This window comes from Taudactylus pleione, unplaced genomic scaffold (assembly GCF_031769625.1).
Source record: "Taudactylus pleione unplaced genomic scaffold, aTauple2 ptg000179l, whole genome shotgun sequence".
NCBI lineage: Eukaryota > Metazoa > Chordata > Amphibia > Anura > Myobatrachidae > Taudactylus > Taudactylus pleione.
In genome coordinates this window covers 765,757-785,622 of record NW_028284581.1, presented here as the reverse complement: position 1 = coordinate 785,622, position 19,866 = coordinate 765,757, and the positions used below count along the sequence as shown (strand labels likewise).

The following is a 19,866-nucleotide window of genomic DNA, read 5'->3' as shown; positions in this document are numbered from 1 at the left end:
TCTACCATCTGGGGCCGGCCCCACTGACATCACTAGTGATATCAGTGGGAGTGCTTTTGGCTCTGATAGAGCAGAAAGCACTCCAGGGCTTGCGGCAACGAGACCCTACCACAAGGGTCTCGTCGCAAGCCTGATGGTCGCGATGGTCTTGACCATCGCGACCATCATCATGGCCGCTCGCTATGCGAGTGGCCAGGAGGCCGCTCTAAAAAACCAGAAGGCCAGCCCTGATTCAGAGCGAACGCTCTGTCAGAGTATACGGCTCTGAATCAGGCCCAGTGTCAACGTTACTTAACAGAAATGTCTCAAATTGTAAGTGTTTTTAGTCTTCATGTTAATAATGATATGAAAACAAGCGTCAATGTACATTTAAACCTAGCACATTGGAACGCATGCACTGGGATGCATTCAGTCGCATTCGCTTATAATGCCTTTATATTGCATTTAGGGCCTGATTCAGCGAGGATCGCAGCTGCATAATCGCACGCAATGAAGCTGCGAAAATATGTTAATGTCTGCCACTGCTCAACCAGCATAGAGACGCCAACTATTGCCTTCTCACATCCGTAATACCCCGCAGTCCTGCGTATACATTGGTAACATCGGAGAACATCGGCCCCTCACGCAAAATTACAGCAGGTCTGACCTGTCTCAGGATATGCAAGTCTCGTCACACGCAGTGAGTACTCAAGCTGTATAGGCAATTGCAGTGGCTAATTTATGCACGCCCATGCAATGGCGTTCCAACGGACAGACAGGCCTGCGTTTCTGCAAACATATGTATGTCCTGATGAAAAGGCTATAAGCCTTGAAACGTCGACACATGGATATTGTTATGATGTCTGCAAACATATGTATGTCCTGATGAAAAGGCTATAAGCCTTGAAACATCGACACATGGATATTGTTATGATGATGTTGAATTGTTAATACATATTGACTTTATTCACTAATTGGAGTGCCGCCTTCCTCTATATTGTGCTGGGTGCATACTCAAGCCAGAAGGATTTTTTTTGAGTATTTTCTTTAGGATGGCACCTGCGATTTTACTTTCATTGTCCTGAGTGCCGGGCTTACTCCACTATATATATATATAGAGTAGCAAAGGCCTGGCACTCAAAATCCAAACGTAATGTCGGTGCCCTCTGCATTAAGTACAAACATACAGTCACAAAAAAAGGCAGCGGCACTCGTCGGAAAAAAGCACAATTAAAGCAGGGTTGAATAAACCTCTAATATCACTTCAACGTTTCAGTCATAAAGATTTTCGTCAGGAAGTACAAAAAACACATACAACACTTACCTATATACAGAGACAGACACCACAAGTGTAGCTGATCGCTATATATATCTATGTGTGTGTGTATATATACACACACACACAGATATGCACACACATATTATATATACACATACATATGTCACACATACATTATACCCACATACATATATACATTACACACACACACCCTTGCCTGGCAGGCTGGCACCATGTCATTAGGCCCCTCCCCCTAGTGCGAAAACTGCTGCGATTTGCAAGTATATCGAGAGGGGGCCGAGCCATATGATGCAATTCTATAGGAATCGCGTCATATTGGCTCCGCCTCCTCCCGTAATGACGCGAATCGCGGCATTTCGACGTGAGGGAGCGGGGCTTAAGAGCATGATGTGTGCTTTCAAGTCTGTCAGGGGGGGTTTCTGGGTACTCAGAAACCCCCCTGCGTGCACTATTGGAGTAAAGCAAAACAAAGCAAGTAATTGTGCACCTTGGGAAAACCATGTTGTGCTGAAGGTGGGGCAGATGTAAAATGTGTAGAGCGATTTAGATGTGGGAGAGGTGTTTCCAAACTCAGATCTAAATTGCAGTGTAAAAATAAAGCAGTATTTGTGGGCCACATGCAAATGCCACAAGTATTTACCCTGCATGCAAAAACACAAATGTTTTTGCTCCCCTTGCACTGCACTATGGTTTGTCCAGGTGCTTAAATACTTGCTCTTTTTTTTGCTTTACTTCTTCCTCAGAATCAGGCCCATAATACTTTACATCTGCACAGATGGTGTATTTACTATTGGGTGCTTACTTCCATTTATGTTCAGTATTTTTTTTATAATGTCTAGCCCTTTCTAACCTTTTTTCTTATTATTCTGTAGAACTGAATATTTTATGTGTATCCCACAGGCAATGTCTAGATGTCCCCTTAGCAATTAACTTTTAAGTGCCAAGGCCACCACTAATCTCCTATCTGTTGTCTGTGCAATAGCTGTAGGATGCTAAGGCTTTGTGTGAACTACACATCATGTGTCTATACATTTGTGTTTTATCTGTGAGAGGGAAATGTTTTTCATGTTACATAGTGCATCAGTTCCCACAGAACAGAAGCAACAAATAATTGAGATTTGTATTCCAAGAGGATACACCAAAGCCTTTTATGAGAAAGATGCCCTCTAATGCATTTTGTGCCTGTAGAGAAGTAACCCGATTCTGAAGTACAAAGGGATGCTCCTGCATTGCATAGAGTCCTCCTTATCGATTGCTGATATAACTGGCCTGTTGTAGGGGATGATGTAATGCTCATCAAGTTACTAAGAAAAGTGACCTTGAAGGAGATCAAATGTCTGCACATCAGAGGTAGATGAATGCTAACAAAGTTACCTTGTTTCTTGCTAAATTGGCAATATCCTTACACTCACATTGCAGAAACAGATTACAGAAGCAATCATGCATAACCTAATAATAGGGGCTATCTATTAGTGAAACAGGAGATTCTACATGAAAGCATCTAAAAGCTGCATTACACAGCAGCATTGCGTTAAATGGCAATTCACACTAAGACAAATAAATGTCTCCCTTTGTATAATAAATGCTCATTTCATTTTCAGTTCTAACAGATATTTTTATTATAACGGGTTTACTAATTTAAAATGACATTGTATTTAGACACATCACTAATAGAATGTAAGCCACAAGGCCTAAAATGCAAGTTGCTTTTTATAAAATAAAAAAAAGAGAGAGGTTGATGATATTTATCATGTCTTCTTGTCTTGCCCAAGGGTTCAGCACTTTTGGAAGGAAATAGAGTCTCTTATTGCCCAGGTGTTGGGCCTCCATCTCACAATTAGGAAAGATGTATCAAAGCTTGGATAGCGATAAAGTGGAGAGAGCTAAAGTACCAAACAATCAGCTCCTATCATTATTTTCAAACAGAGGGCCTGATTCAGAGCCACTCGTAAGCGGCCGCTCGTTCGCTCCAAGCGATGTTCGCACAACTGCGCATGCGTATGGGTCATAATGCGCATGCGCCAACCAATCATTGCGGTCGGAAATCGAGCGCTCGCAAAATAGCGAATGCCTGCTAATTTGAGTGACAGGATGAGGCATTTGTGGGTGGTAACAGGGGAAGGTGCTTGAAAACAGGGAGTGGAGAGCCGAACGCAGGCGTGCCAAACGGTCAAAACGGGCGTTTTAAGGGTGTGCATAATTAAGAAAGCAGCGTCATCGACCACGTCACTTGGTTGTTTCTTAGCCTGAACTGTTCGCATGATTGCAGTAGGAAAATCCAACCACAAGCACTGCGAGCAGTTCAGACGCCTTTCGATGTACTCGATTAATCAAATAAATAGCAGCGATGACGTAGGATGCGAGCGGCCAGGGGGCGTCTTTACAAAATAGCGAGCGCATGTTTCGTTCGCTCGCTCAGACATAGAGGCATCAACAGACCGCAAAGAGCAAGCGCTCAATTTAAATAGCCGGCCCCTTTTTCTGAACGAGCGAGCGCAAATAGCGTCCGGCTCTGAATCAGGCCCAGAGTCTGTAAAATGACAGAAGCTGATTGGTTGGTACTTTTTCTCTCTACACTTTATCTAGCTTTGATAAATCTCTTTGGGGGAGATGTATCAAACCTTGGAGAGAGATACAGTTGAGATAAAGTACCAACCAATCAGCTCCTAACTGTCGTTTTATAGGTTGTGTTTAAAAAATGACAGCTAAGAGCTGATTGATTGGTCCTTTATACAGTATCTCTCCAAGACTTGCTACATCTCCCTGTAAGTGTCCCCAGTAGTGGCCTTATTGCATTTATATCCTTCTACAGTCCGACCCCATGATAGGTACATACTCGGTCACATACTTATTGCTGCACGAGCTACTGTAGCTCAACGGTGCAAAAAAAGTGATATTAGTAACATTCACAAAAATATAGGTGACATTTTCAGAAGGTTATAGAAAGGCAGTGATTGTAGTGAAGTCATTTCCGGTATGCTCACAAGGGATGAGGCAAGTGAGATAGTGTTGACTGGTCAAAACATTCTACTATCTATGTTTATGCCCCTTTTAGTTTGCTTCCAAACTTGAAATTGATAATAATAAGTAAATAAACATTCTCTGTATGAAAGCCGGTAGTGTGTGAGAAAATACAACAGGTGCATCAAACTCTGTTTGCACAGTAGAGACAACAGCAGTATACTGTAATTGCTTTCTTTATTTGAATCTTCTTTAAAAGACAAGCATGTTGTACTATAAATGTCTGATGGCGTGGAGGCAGCTTAAACTTTCTGTTGACAAAATGTTAGGGTGTAGTAATGTAAAAGGGTTAATCATTTGATTGTTGTGGTTTTCACGACATCCTGCTTTTGCATTGTATATACCATTCTAAATGATATGTTGTAGGGGTTAATAAATAATAGGTGTGTAGTGTGAAAGTAGCAAGAAGTGTTTGTGTTAATGAATAAACTGCAGTAGTGCTATAGAGGGTTGTGCTTAGGGGTTGCTCGGGAGTCATGTAGCTAATGTATATAAAAGTATAATCAGTGTAAAAAAGCATACAGTAGATGAGTTGGTCATTTCAGCCAGAGCCGATATCAGGGGGGGACTGCCAGGCCTGTAGTCTTGGGCCCAGAGAGAGAGAGGGCCCGGATGGCAGCGGTGTGGATTGCACCGGCAGCTAGGAGAAGAAACGGCTCCGGCAGCATTCCAAATAAGGCACCAGCCGCAGCATTCACAGAAACGGCAGCCAAACAGGAGCGGCTGCAGCTGTGATTGGCCTGGGGCTGGTGACTTATTCAAAATGCCTCCCCGCTGTTTCTTCTACCTGGCTGCTGCTGGTGCAAACTGCAATCCACACCGCTTCCATCCGTTTCCCTATGCCTGACTGGCTGCCAGTGGCAAGGAAGTAGTTACTGGCCCTTCCCTGTACACCCGCTAGTTCAGCCAGCCTTCCCTGCGCCCCCCCAGTCCACCCAGCCCTGCCTTCTCCCTAGTTTAGCCAACCAACCAGCCTTCCCTAAGCCCCACTCCCAGTCCAGCAGCTAGTCTTTCCTGCCCTGTGCCCTCCCAGTCCAGCCAGCCTTCCCTGCCCTGTAACCCCCTAGTCCAGCCAGTCTTCCCTGCCCTGTGCCCCCCCCAGTCCAGCCAGTCTTCCCTGCAGTGCACTCCTTCTAGTCCAGTCAACCATCTCAGCCCTGTGCCCCCCATATCCCACCTTCCCATCCTTGCCCTGTGCCCCCCTTAAGGTCAGCCTTCCCTGCCCTGCAGCATCCCTCCACCATGTCTAGGTCCACCTCTCCCTATCCTGCACCTCCCCTTCCTCCTGGCTTTTTATGTGGGTCTGGCTTTTTCAATGTATTTTAATTGGATCCGGCTATTTATGTGTGTGTATGTGTATATATATATATATATATACATACACACAGTATATATATAATAGAATCGACGTTGCTTTACCTACATATTTAGTATCGATTCTGCTTTTCTGTGTGTGTGAATTATCAGCAATTTTCTCTCCTATATTTGTTTTTATATAGTTTCATATATATGATAGATTGTCATGTTATAATAACAATCACCCCAACTGCCCAAACTTTGAGAATGTTTAAACTGTTTTACGCACCAATTGATGCCCCTCCCCTGATGTAGCTCCACCCATATTATGCACAGCCCCGCCTACCTCTGTCCCATCCCCCAAGGAGGGGGAGGTCCTATCTATTTTGTCAGTACCGGGCCCCACAATTTCTGATGGCAGCCCTGATTTCAGCTGTGGCAACATGCTCAATTCACAGAGCACTAGACGATGGTAACCTGAGTAGTCCAATTTTGTGACTGTAGTTCACTTAACATGTAGGCACAGATGAGTGTTATTAAGTACTGATACAATATAGATGTTTTGTTTATTACTATAAGAGTACTGTGAAAATTGATCAATAGGTTGTCTGATGTTGGTAATAAATTCAAGCTTGTTGTTTTGGTAAAGAAAATTGTAATAAAAGGAATGTAGTCATCAGTGTTTGGGCTCCCAGTTACATACTGTACATACATACCAAGATACCAAATGTTAAAATTAAGACTCGGCCCCGATTTATTCTGGACACTCTTTGATCCCAACTTTAAACCATCAACTCCACATTGCCTTCAGACCCTCATAGCTCTCTCCATCACATTTCATCAATGTACTGTCTCACCAAAAATAGTCCACAGGCTGCTTATACAATGATATAACCCTACCATTGGATCTGTCAGATATGCACAGTGTGCATGGTCTTTGCCTACAGTAGCTTTAATGAGGCATAACTCTCAGACAGCAAACATTTTGGTGTGGACACGGAATGGAAGATGTGCATAATTCATTTAATGAAAATGTTCCTTCTGAAATAGTGCAAATAAGTGCCTTGCATTTAAATGTGATATTCACCAAAATGACCATATTTGTGTTCTTTAGATTATACCACACTACTATACAATTTTGTTACTGTAAAGGTCATTTTTAGTGTCTGCTTCAGGCTTCAAAATAGGTCGGTGTACGTCTACCCTGATCTATTGTGTAGATAATCACTGATTATACTGTCATCAATTCAGCTAGTATGGAGTGTGCACGTACACGGCATGTTCCCTCTGGTGGGTTGGAGTGGGATAAGCTGCATCAGAACAGGCTGCTGGGTGAAATTCTTACACAGTAAAATGCATTTATTATCCAATAGGGCCTGGCTGCAGTCATATGTAGGCAAATGATCTCCTAACAGCTGTACTGTCTGAGATATGCTATGCAGTAGGCTGTGGGACCCTGTCACCTAGAGTTAGGCATGTACAAAGAATATGGCAGCCAGGCTAAATGACATCTGTAAGAAAGTAGCCAGCAATTCATATAAGCGGTGGAATTTCTATACCTATACTTCAATTGTCAAGGAGCAAAAATTATTTTCTTTTCCAATTTTTAAAATGTTAGAAATTATTGGTTAAACATATCTTTCATTATTGTAACAAAAACTAATATAAGGATTTTGTGTTTTATTTTAGTTTAATGAAGAAGCTGGAACTTCCTCTATCTGAGACATAGAAACAAATCCCCCAGTAGGTGAGTAATGTGGCGTTGCTCATTTCACTTATTTGAAATTATATCAACAACACTTTAACATGTAAAATTGCATCTAGCAGCTATAGGCCTGATTCTGCGTTCATGTATGTGTCTTTTGCAGCAGTTGCATCTGTTGTTACATACTAATAGAAGATCTTCCATGATGTACGTCCATGCGCCTGAATGTGCAAGGACTGGGACAACCCTTTTGTGCATCTGTAGATGTTACAATTTTGCTTGGTGTGTCTTTAGACGCAATTATCAGATGCATCAACAAAACCTGCACCTGCTCCATGCTAGCTGCAGAATCTCCGTCACAGTATGGCCTACAATGCAGATGATTAAGGGGTTTATGTAGCAAGCAGTGAAAAGTGTGGAGAAGTGAACCAGTGGAGAATATGCCCACAGAAACCAATCAGCTTCTACTGATCATTTTATAAAATGCACTTGGTAATTGCTACATCGAAGCTGATTGGTTTCCATGGGCACTCTCTCCACTGGTCCACTTCTCCACTCTTTTCACTGCTTGATACATCAACCCCTAAGAGTCTTAGGTCTCAAGGCTGAACCAGTTCTGTAACATGCACACGACACTCTTATAACACACCGGTAAAACGGTACATCTCTTTGTGCCCGAATAGTCACCGCCGAGGAACACTCAGTACATTTTCAGTACATTTTCTGTGCATCTCAATTGGTCCTGCGACTTACATCAAGGGATGCATGCGCTGTGCGACTTTTTAGCGACTTAGATGCCTGCGCAGTTGAAAAACATTTGCGTGAATATTGGCACTGCGTACAACTATGCCAGCAGCCAGTAGTAAATGTAAGTCATTTTCAATGTCAAACTCTTGTACCGCTGTATTAGCTACACTGTGTAATGCATTTTATTTATACTCCTGTGCTATAGGAAATAGAAGTGTAACATTTACTGACATATTATCAAAGAACCAAAAGCTGTTGTGCCTTTACCAACAATAGGGCGTTTTATTGTTTTGCTCTATACGTTGCCGGCTGCGGTTAAAGCTTTCCCATGATACAAATAGCTATTTAACAAGCATCGCAGTGGTACATGTATATTCATGTATCTTTAGTAAAAATATAAATTAATTCTAAGAATGCAAATACAGTATACTAGTATAACCAGCAGAATATGCAGCCACAACAGCCAGTGCAACCAAATACAGTATAGATATAGACAAATAAATATATATATATATATATATATACGCAGAGTACAGATCAAACTACCAGCTATTTGCATAATTAACAAGCAGATTATACAGTTCATATGTCTAGTAAAGTACAGCACAAATAATCTGTATATAATAGGTGAAATAACTAGTCATATAAAGACCAAATGAGTAAATGACCAGTATATTGTAACCCAAATGTCCAGCATAATAAATCATCAAAAGCGAACAGATTGTTTCTCCATACACAGGACCAATTAAATGCCTCTAAAAAAAAAACCTCCATCATTCTAGAAGCAGTGCCCTTAAGGTCTGTCAGCCCTTATGTTATCTTTTTCTAGAACAGTAATGACTGGACACCTAGGATCAGGGGTGTATCTTGGGGTCCGAGTGCCCCTGGCAACCTAAGGGACTGGCGCCCCCCTCCAATGACTGCTTCTACTTGAAAAAATAAAATAACACACGCTGGGGCTAGTTTAATTCAGACACCTGTAGAAATAGGGAGAATATTTTTTTTTATCTTTTTAATATATATATATCTTTTGCAGAACTTACTGTATTGCAAACCACTATTTACTAATGCCAAAATACACAGGAAAAGCTTGAAAACAGAGCATCAAAAACAAACATGCATTATGGGTAAAATAATTTACATATATTCAAATTGGACTGTACACTGCGTTATGCTTTTTTAACTCTGGTTAATGGTGGATAATGGTAGAGGAAGGGGGTACTATTTTAGGTAACGGTTGATATGCTTCAAATCCCATGTGTAACTATGATAAACAGTAGATATGAAATAACAGATTATTCTTTTCTAAATATATTCACCATGCTCTCTTTCATTCCTCTTGCATTTTATTAGGGAGATTCTCACACAGCCTGGCAATACTCCTTAGGTCAGTATTCCTAAAGACTGGAGGGGCTTCAGCTGTCTGTAATGAAGTAGGGGGGGTTATACTTTTTGTATAAAAAGAGAAATGACTGCTCCACCTTGTCACATGCCTAAAAATGTCAGCACTGTTGTTGGGCCTATCATCCCAACTTCGTTCCCACCTGAGTTGAAGCAAAAGATTCTGATTTGGCCACTGCTGGAAACTTCCTCACCTGTGAAAAATGAACAAGACAATAACAACATGCCAATTGAGTATTGCTCTCTTTTCCTTTGAAACTTATGATCCGCATTCACTTTTGCAAAACCATATGCTGGCAACTGTGGCCTTAAGGCCCTCAGATCTTCATATTGATGGTGGCCTGGCAGTCACTTACTGTATTTAATTGAAAGAACACATACAACAGGAATTTTTTAACAGACAGGGCTGACAATCTAGCACCAGTTTGTTAACCTGCTCATAGAGTTAAGGAGAACACTCTGCCCTGTCTACTCAAAACCGCTGCCATTCCCATAGTAAGAAGTGCGCTACTGAGCAAGCGTGACCCCAACTCAGTGCTTCTACTGTGTATATGCGCCATTACAGAGCGTCTTCCTCTAGCGTCCTTCGGATAGCAAAAGCGTGCCCCTGTGTGTCTCCCAAGAGCAGATAGCGCCATAGACACCACTGGGTACATCCCAAACTACTGTGTCACCACCGCTTACCTCCTGGTGTGTTTCACTTTAACCACTGCATGTCACCTGCATTAACCCGCTCTCGGCTGGATCTGTCTTCTATTGCATGTTCCTGTGTTGTGCTAAACTAACCATGTTGTCTCTCATTCTGCTGTTCTACCTCCATCATCTACCGCTGACACCTATCATCTAAGAAATTCACCCCCTAATCCAGAGACTTTTTTGGGCCAAGAAATTCAGTTGATTTCTCAGTTAAGTGAGAAATCTGCTAATCACTGCTAGGCCCAGGAAATAATGATAGATCACCTTATGTGAGCTATAATAACTGGTAATTCTTTGCCTGGGGTCTTTTTGTTGGCTCTTCTAGAGCAATAGGGACATAAGTGTGAGGGTTATATTTCACCCAGTTAGATGTTACATAAAGTAGAACTCAGTGGCAAATATTTTATCTTTATAATTTCATCAGCCATGTAACTATGTTGTAAAAAGTGATATATCTTGTAATATTTGTTTCAGTAAATTGCCTGCCTGGGGTATCTTGTGAATACAAGTGAGCTAGAAATTTATTTTTTAGCTGAAGCCTCTGCAATGTTCTCTCCATTTATATACACAGTAGCCTGAATGCATCTGTTATTTATATTGAGGACATAACAGTTTGAAGACAGCCATTATAAACCAGTATCATGCCTGAGCACTGGTGCCTGCACATACCATGAACTGGACATCTCTGTCATTTCCTTCCACTGCATTTCCAAAATGTATATTGTTTCCCTGCAGTATATTTATGCCAGTGGACAGCAGCCTTTTGCTTCCCACCAGAAGCACGATGAGAACTTTCTAACATCTCATAACCTACTGTACTTGGTATATTCTGAAGTTCCAGTTCCCTGTGGACTCTAAGAGGACAGTAATTCTACATTGGTTAAAAAAAAACTACTCTCATCAAATAATTTAGCATAGGTAACTACAATCACAAATTAAGTGAAGAATTTGGGAGCAGAACTATTTGTGCAATGGTGGATGGTATCATGTTGAAAGATCACAATATTCTACTCATCTAATTCAATGAACTCTTAAGGAACATTCCGGGACGGGATGTAGTTACAATAGCAGACTGGCGGACGGGATGCTACTTATCTAAATCCTGATGGTGCAAGCCCGACACGGGACTTAAGATAAGCGTTGAAACACCAATGCCTATCTTAATTCCGATGCTGGAATCTAGACAAACGCCATCCCGAACGAGGTAAGCCGGGGCGTCTTAGCTGTTAGCTGCGCGGTGGGGCGTAGGAGCTGGGGTTATTTGGAGTGTTAGGATTCGGCAGCATAGCGGGGTTAGGTTTTGGGGGGGAGATTAGGCTTAGCGCCCCTGGGGCGGGAGTTAGGGTTAGGCACCACTGGAGGGGGGTGGGGCTAGGGTTAGGCACTAAGGGGGAGGGTTAAAATTAGGTACGAAGGGGGCAGAATTAGGTTTAGGCACTAGTGGGGAGGGTTAGGGTGGGGGTGGGGCAGGTGGGCTACAAGAAGGGAGGGTTAGGGGGAGAAAAGGGGAGGGTTAGTATACTTACCCGACCCCCGTCGGGATACTGACCATCGAAATGCCGCTGTTGGCATTTGACTGCCCCTTCCTTCAGGGACAGCTTACCAATGACCATATTTATTCATTAGGCAATCTAGTTGGCTCAGATGGTGAGGTGCCCACATTATACTAATCTATTGTATGGTTTAATTTTTCAACAACCAGAGGAGAGTCCCAAACCAGTGAAATATGTTGCAATAGGGTTGTAAAGCAGCTATGAGCCTAGCAACAGAAATTTGCAGATAGTACATTGGTTTGAGCATTACTGCTTCACAAAATAGGTTAGAATAAGCAATAACTTTGGTACCATCAGTGCTAACCTTGTTTCACAGTCCACACAGTCAGGCCTGAAATATAAACTGATACAAGTCGTCTTGTAAAATGACAAATTCTGCTCAAGAAATGTCTAGAATGAAATATTTCATTTATGGAGTTTCCCTATGTACTAAAGGCTACCTGTCGCCTACACACAGGTGAAGTAGCAATTACATTGGCTGAACCACAATCCGAACCCACTCATCCCTAGTGTTCATACAATTAGATAAATACTCATCAACATTGTCACCACGGTGCACTGCAACCACTCTATGATTAGTGAAAATAATATGCCTGGAACCTTGTATTTATGCTTCTGTCCAACTCTGCATAACTCGTACTGTAGTATATTTGTATACTATCGACATGTCTTTACTAACATTTGTGTTGCAGAAAGCCTCATTAATGCCCATTTAGGCCCCTTTCTGTCACAAGTGTAGCTGTGCTTGAAAAGTACTATATACAACTCTGCATCATTTGTACAGAGCATGCGCAGTGTAAAAACACACAAGCCGGCATCCCTTCAGCTCTGCACTAGGCCTTTTACTTTTAAGTCTGCTATACTTCAGGGTTTAAGTATGAAACTTATAGAAATAGACAGGGCTGATGTAAGGTTTATGGGGGCACCAGGGTAACTAACTTGTGGGGAGGCCCTACCAAAATATTTGTCAATATGAAATGCTAGAGATGGTCTCAAAAAATATCATGTGTAAATACTCCCAGCAGCACTATTATGTTAAACACACTGTAGTGCCCCTAGTTTACATTATGCCACACAGATGTACTAGCTCACATATGCCATAGTACCCCACACACTGGTGATTTAGCTATTTGTGGGGGGCCACTTTGTGTGGGGGTCCATAGACAACGCCCAGCTGTCCTGTTATTAGAGTTTAAGGAAATTGTGGTGTAAATGGCTGTTTTGCAGAGATGTGAAGCATCTGGTTTTTGTTTATTCTGGTTTTTGTTTATCCAGAATAACATTTTGCAAAATTGCATTTTAAATGGTAGTCTATGACTAGAACTGGGTCAATGACAGTCAATTCTTTCTGCTGTAGAGTTGGGGTAGTTGGGTTACAATTGGAAAACACTTTTGGCAGAGTTTCGTTGTTGAAACATGCAACGTTTTCCAGCCAAATTAATTTTTTAAAACATTCGTCTCTGATGTGTGTAGTGTTTACCTAATATCTTCCACTTGTGTTAGCGTGTTTCCCAATGCAGACTACAACAGGGGGTTTGCTAAGTTAATGGTCTGCATCACAAGGAGAGGGGAAATTGTTAGTTTGAAAAAAATAAATAATGCACTGGTAAGTGGATCGGTAGGTGAATTTTGCAGTAGGACGACGCATCTAACAAATGTAATAATGTAGAAAGAGCAAGGAACGGGGGAAATGGGGAAATGTAATTTGAGCACAGGATCTAATTTTCAGATAGATAATATCAAAGTAATATACATATGAATTTCTGTATGATTTATCCACAATTTTTGCAATAGCACCCAAATATGGGTATCAGAAAGTGTCATATGTGGAGGTGCTCCCCTTGAGAGTATAAATATGGATGTAAATGGAGAAGAAAATAAAAAAAACTCTCTTTTTTGAGGGCACTCAAATATCCAATATATAATTCACAAATCCATTAAAAAGTAACTTTTATTAGTTATGCTTGAAAATTTGTTTGCAGGTATAAACCCGCTCAACCCAAACAGTTTCACTGCCAGAAGAAGGGGGGCAGTGATGATAAGAAGCAAATCAACAAATACGCAGTTTGGACGATACAAGAACACAAAACATAAAACTAGTTGCAATATCATAAATATATAATTATAATGAAGCCAGGTGAAATATTACAGAAAATATCATAAATATCAATGGTGATAAGATTATCATCCTCTGGTCACGTAATCTAATATTGTTGTGATAGCACATTGGCTAGTCTAAGAAATATGCAGCAAACATCACAAATATCGGATAGGCTCTGATCATTAATGTACATGCATATATAAACCATAAAGTGCAGATTTTTCAACGGTGTAGATACAAAACACGGTATATGTCCTATACATAAGGATCAATTTGAAGCATCAACACCATCAGAATTATATTCACATATGAAAAATTTAATAACTCTGGTATTTAAAGGCAGACCCTTCATCAGCTGAATGACATGTGAGCGTGCTGTACAGTTATCCCAGGGGTGTGAATGAGTATAATGAGCATCTACTTTTGGATGTAACTTACAAGACGGTCCTGGTACATATATATGTATATATGCAGTGCATGAGCCTCCTGTGGCCAGAATCCAATGAGAGTGCTCATGGAAGTAACATAGACAGTTGTAGACAAAATAGAATAAATAAATAACAAAGCACAGGATCGGATTTATGTGCTGCTGCCAGTCACGTATCACATGGCAGTGGTGACTGGTGAGAAGCACAAATCACGTATGCAATGATAAAAGATCAGAGATGAAGTGTAGCGACAGTGGGACTAATACAGGGTGAGCAGCGCTCTGTTACCCAAAAGTATAGCAGGGTCCCCTGCTCTCATGTAGTAAATAGTCACCACTTGCGCTAGAAATGGGAGAAAAAGCTATAAAGTACCTGGGTGTCCCCGGGAGGGAAGCCGATAGTTATCTGAAAGGGATCTGTCTAACATGGAGCCTATGCGTGTGCTACTGCATTGAGTCCCGCCTGTACACAGCGGGACTCGCAGGTCTGAGATGCGCGTTTCACTCTGCTTCTTCAGTCAGATGCCGGTAAGTCTGGATTACACAGAGAGTATTTACTCCGTGTAACGGCCAATCAGAGGGCAGATGCCCTGCATGTTTAATGTAAGGCGTTCACTGATAGGTTGAACTAACGCGTCCAACTATTGGCCAGTGTGCAAAAGGGAAAACAGTGAGTCATCAAAGAGGGAGGTATCTATTAGCACATAGGACGATGTATCTATATAATAGTAGCAGGGGAATGGGACTGCATGCTGTATTTTCTAATAAGCGCTGACATGTTAGAATGCAATTAAACATACAAGTTTAAAGTATAATAGTGATTAAGAGCCAAAGACCTGAACATTGTAACAGTTAATGATGAAATAGTCTATCACATATATAGAATATCTATAATACCTAAAGGATACATAGAGCAAAGGTTATAATATAAATATGAGGGAATTATGAAAAGAGTGATTGAATTAAAAGTCATTATGTAATATGAAAAATAAGAAAAATGGGAATAGTGATATAAATAATGAACTGTACATATAGTAATGGTAATGGAAAATGTACTCATAATGTGATAACAGTGGGGATGATGCTAAAAAGGATTTAAATACGTAAAAAAGGTAAGTGAGTGCATAAAATGCTAAAAAAAATGTATGAGTACCCTATAATTGTTATATAAATGTGTCTAAAAGTGTGGGGTTGGCTAAAAGAATGTTTTTGTGTTGCACCATATATTCTCATAGTAATAATAAAGTTTTTTATCATTTCATTTGTGTGGTCTCTAAGTGTAATTTATGTATATATGGTACATATATCTACGTGAAATACATAGAGTAAATAGGTAAATAGTTATCTTGCAAAAAAAAGGAGTTTATTCTTTCTGTCTTAAAGTAGCAAATAAGATGTAACAAAGATTGAGAGTTATCTCATAAAAAGATACTATAATTGTTTGTTTCATTTAGCCCATTGGGGCTCATAGTATTAAGTAAAAAAGTCCACTTGCTTTCCCGTTGAAGTAGTGCTTTCATCAGATCACCACCTCTTATTCCCAATTTGATGTGTTCCAAACCGAAAGCTTTTAAGTCTTTCGTTGTTCCATTATGGTGTTTCAAAAAATGTCTGGCAACGGAGGTAAGTTTTTTCATTTTGATGACATCATTCCGTGCGTTTTTGATATTCCCCACATGTTCTAGAATTCTTTGTTTGAGGATCCGACTGGTCATGCCCACGTATCTTAGGTTACAGCTGCACTCCAAACAGTAAATCACCCCCATGGCATCGCAGTTGATGAATTGTGTCATATTGATATTGTGGCCATGTCTGTTGATTACACCATCTTTTTTGATGATGTATTCACAAGCTTTGCACTTGCCACAGGGAAAAGTCCCTCTTAATTTCATTTGTCTTTTGGGATTACCTATGAAATGGCTAGTAACCAATTTGTCTCTAAGATTTTGAGATCTACGCCAGCTGAAGGTGGGTTTGTTCTCCAAAGATTTTTTCAGGTCCGCATCCATGAGTAGGATATGCCAATGTCGTGTGACAATCTTTTAAAGTTCCTGCCATTCATTGCAGTAGTTGGTGATAAAGCGCACTTGATTTCCAGTTTGTTCAGGTTTCTTACTAGAGAAAATCAAAGTTTGTCTATTGATTTTCAGTGCCTGATGTTTGGCACTCTTAATCATTTTCTTACTGTAACCTCTTTGAAGGAGGCGATCCGCCAGATCTTGACTCCTCAGCAAGTAGGTCTCATCAGTTGTACAGTTTCTCCTGAGTCTCAGAAATTCGCCCTTAGGTATATTTTTGATGGTAGGTGGGAAATGGGCACTTTTGCTATGAAGAAGACTGTTGGTGGGCGTTTCCTTTCTGAACAGTTCCGTAAGTAAATATCTATACATGTTTGTGAATAGATGAAGATCTAGAAAGGTGGCATCAGTTTTGCTGATAGTATACGTTGATTTGAGATTGATTGAATTATTTAATTTCTGAATGAAAATGAGTAAATCGTTTTCATTCCCCTGCCATATCATAAGAATATCGTCTATATATCTCTGCCAGGTGGTTATGTGGCTGGTATGATGTACATCTGTCTCATTAAAGACAATCTCCTTTTCCCACCATCCGAGGAACAAGTTGGCATACGTGGGTTCACATGCCGCACCCATCGCTGTTCCTTGGATCTGTAGAAAGAATTTGTCGTCAAACGTGAAGAAATTCTTATGCAGGATGAATTCTAATAGATCCAACAAGAATTCCTTGAAATCGTCCATCCCTTCCATTTGAAGGAATATCTGATCGCGGAGATTCCACTGTCATGTTGGAAACTTGTATACAGTGACTTAATGTCTAGTGTAACCAGAAGTTGATCATCTTCAAGTTGTATATCGTGTATCTTCCTAAGGACATCCCTAGTGTCCTGGACATAAGATGGTAGGGTCTCTACATGATGTCGTAGTTGTTGGTCTAGGAAGATACTAGCTTGCTCAGATAGTCCTCCAATTCCAGAAACGATTGGTCGTCCAGGAGGGTTGTCGATATTCTTGTGGACTTTCGGTAGCATATAGAAAGTAGGTGTTTTTGGTTTGTCTACAAGTAAGAAATCATGTTCCTGTTTGGTGATGACACCTTTCTTAAAAGCTCCATTAACAAGTTTATGATATAATAAGTTGAACAGTTCAGTTGGATTGAACAACATTTGTTTATAGCAGGTTTTATCATAAAGCTGCCTAAATGCTTCTTTTAAGTACATTTCCTTTGGCCAAAGGACTATATTTCCCTCTTTATCTGATGGTTTAATGAGTGTATCCTCCCATTTGTTCATTGTGTTGAGTGTCCTTCTTTCTTCCTGATTAAGATTGTCATCATGATGGTGAGTATTTTTGTACTTCTGTGCTGTATCCATATCACGGGAAACGAGGTCCAAGAAAATTTTGACCTCTGGACATATATTTTTAGATGGTGTAAAAGTACTCCTCTTTTTGCAGATATTCCTTCGTGAGGGCGGGGTTACAATGGAGCTCTCCAAGGGTTTAGATATATCCATAAGTTCCTCCAGATCCCTCAGTGCTTGTATTTCTTCTTCCGTATGGAGGGATAAGTCCTCGGGGAAGGAATCATGAGTGTCCATCATGGGATTAGTTTTTTCTTTGTTGGAAAATAATTTATTAAGTAGTAATTTACGCCCAAATAGGCATAAGTCTTTCTCCCATGTGAATCTATTAAAAGACATATTTGGGGAAAAAGACAATCCTTTACTTAATACCCTCATTTCTGTGGTGGTGAGACACCTTGAGGATAGGTTTATGACTTTAAGGTTTGATGTACCTCCTAATTCTTGTTGCGAGTCCTGGATGACTGTCTCTGGGGTATAGGAGAATCCATTGTTTTTATATCTCTTCCCCTTCTTGTGGCTTCTCCTTGTCCTCTTTTTGGGCAAAAACCCCTTGCACTCCTGCTTTCTTCTAAAAATGTGAATGTGCTTCTTTGAGGTGATGATGTGAGATCTTCCGTACCTGAGGACTCCGTATGAGAGGAACTATAGGTAGATTGTTTAGGTTCCCTATTGATGGTCTATTGTTTCCACTTGAAGATGTTGCCGTGGGAGAAGTCTCTTTTGTCTCTAATATATTTGTTCCTTTTTCTTTCTATAAGTGTTTCTTCATAGGTGTGTAGGTCTTCTTTTATTTTTGCAAATGAACTTTTGAAATTTAATATCCCTTTCCCACTGTTCATGTATTTTTCCCAGGGCATCAACCTCTTTATCTATTTCTTCTAATACAGTGTTTCAGTAAAATATTCATTAGCTCATAGGAACATTTTAGGAGGCAGGCTCTTAATCACTATTATACTTTAAACTTGTATGTTTAATTGCATTCAAACATGTCAGCGCTTATTAAAATATACAGCATGCAGTCTCATTCCCCTGCTACTATTATATAGATACATCGTCCTATGTGCTAATAGATACCTCCTTCTTTGATGACTCATAGTTTTCCCTTTTGCACACTGGCCAATAGTTGGACGCGTTAGTTCAACCTATCAGTGAACGCCTTACATCCAACATGCAGGGCATCCGCCCTCTGATTGGCCGTTACACGGAGTAAATACTCTGTGTAATCCAGACTTACCGGCATCTGACTGAAGAAGCAGAGTGAAACGCGCGTCTCAGACCCGCGGGTCCCGCTGTGTACAGGCGGGACTCAATGCAGCAGCACACGCATAGGCTCCATGTGAGACAGATCCCTTTCAGATAACTATCGGCTTCTCTCCCGGGGACACCCAGGTACTTTATAGCTTTTTCTCCCATTTCTAGCGCAAGTGGTGACTATTTACTACATGAGAGAGCAGGGGACCCTGCTATACTTTTGGGTAACAGAGCGCTGCTCACCCTGTATTAGTCCCACTGTCGCTACACTTCATCTCTGATCTTTTATCATTGCATACGTGATTTGTGCTTCTCACCAGTCACCACTGCCATATGATATGTGACTGGCAGCAGCACATAAATCCGATCCTGTGCTTTGTTATTTATTTATTCTATTTTGTCTACTATATACAACTGTCTATGTTACTTCCATGAGTACTCTCATTGGATTCTAGCCACAGGAGGCTCCTGAACTGCATATATACATATATATGTACCAGGACCGTCTTGTAAGTTACATCCAAAAGTAGATGCTCATTATACTCATTCACACCCCTGGGATAACTATACAGCACATTCACATGTCATTCACTGATTTTCTATAATTATTAATGATATGCAGCAGCTGCTGTTTAGACAAAACCCGTATAAGGGAGAAGTCTAACTTCACATACTACTTATCTATACCTTTCTTTTTATCTGTACCTGAGTGACCCCTGGGACAGCTGATGAAGGGTCTGCCTTTAAATACCTGAGTTATTAAATTTTTCGTATATGTGAATATAATTCTGATGGTGTTGATGCTTCAAATTGATCCTTATGTATAGGACATATACCGTGTTTTGTATCTACACCGTTGAAAAATCTGCACTTTATGGTTTATATATGCATGTACATTAATGATCAGAGCCTATCCGATATTTGTGATGTTTGCTGCATATTTCTTAGACTAGCCAATGTGCTATCACAACAATATTAGATTACGTGACCAGAGGATGATAATC

At 40.7% G+C, this 19,866-nt stretch overlaps 1 protein-coding gene across 2 annotated transcripts in view; it reads left to right on the top strand.

Annotated features, from left to right (window-relative positions):
* Nucleotides 1-19,866, top strand: part of ATXN1 (ataxin 1) — a 400,037-nt gene that overhangs the window by 262,974 nt on the left and 117,197 nt on the right. Inside the window, exons 4-5 of one of the 2 annotated variants that reach the window (XM_088475949.1) lie at nt 7,286-7,343; nt 9,402-9,435. The gene's annotated coding sequence lies outside the window, so the exon portion shown is untranslated. The remainder of the gene's footprint in view (nt 1-7,285; nt 7,344-9,401; nt 9,436-19,866) is intronic. The other variant, XM_088475948.1, reaches the window with a different exon arrangement.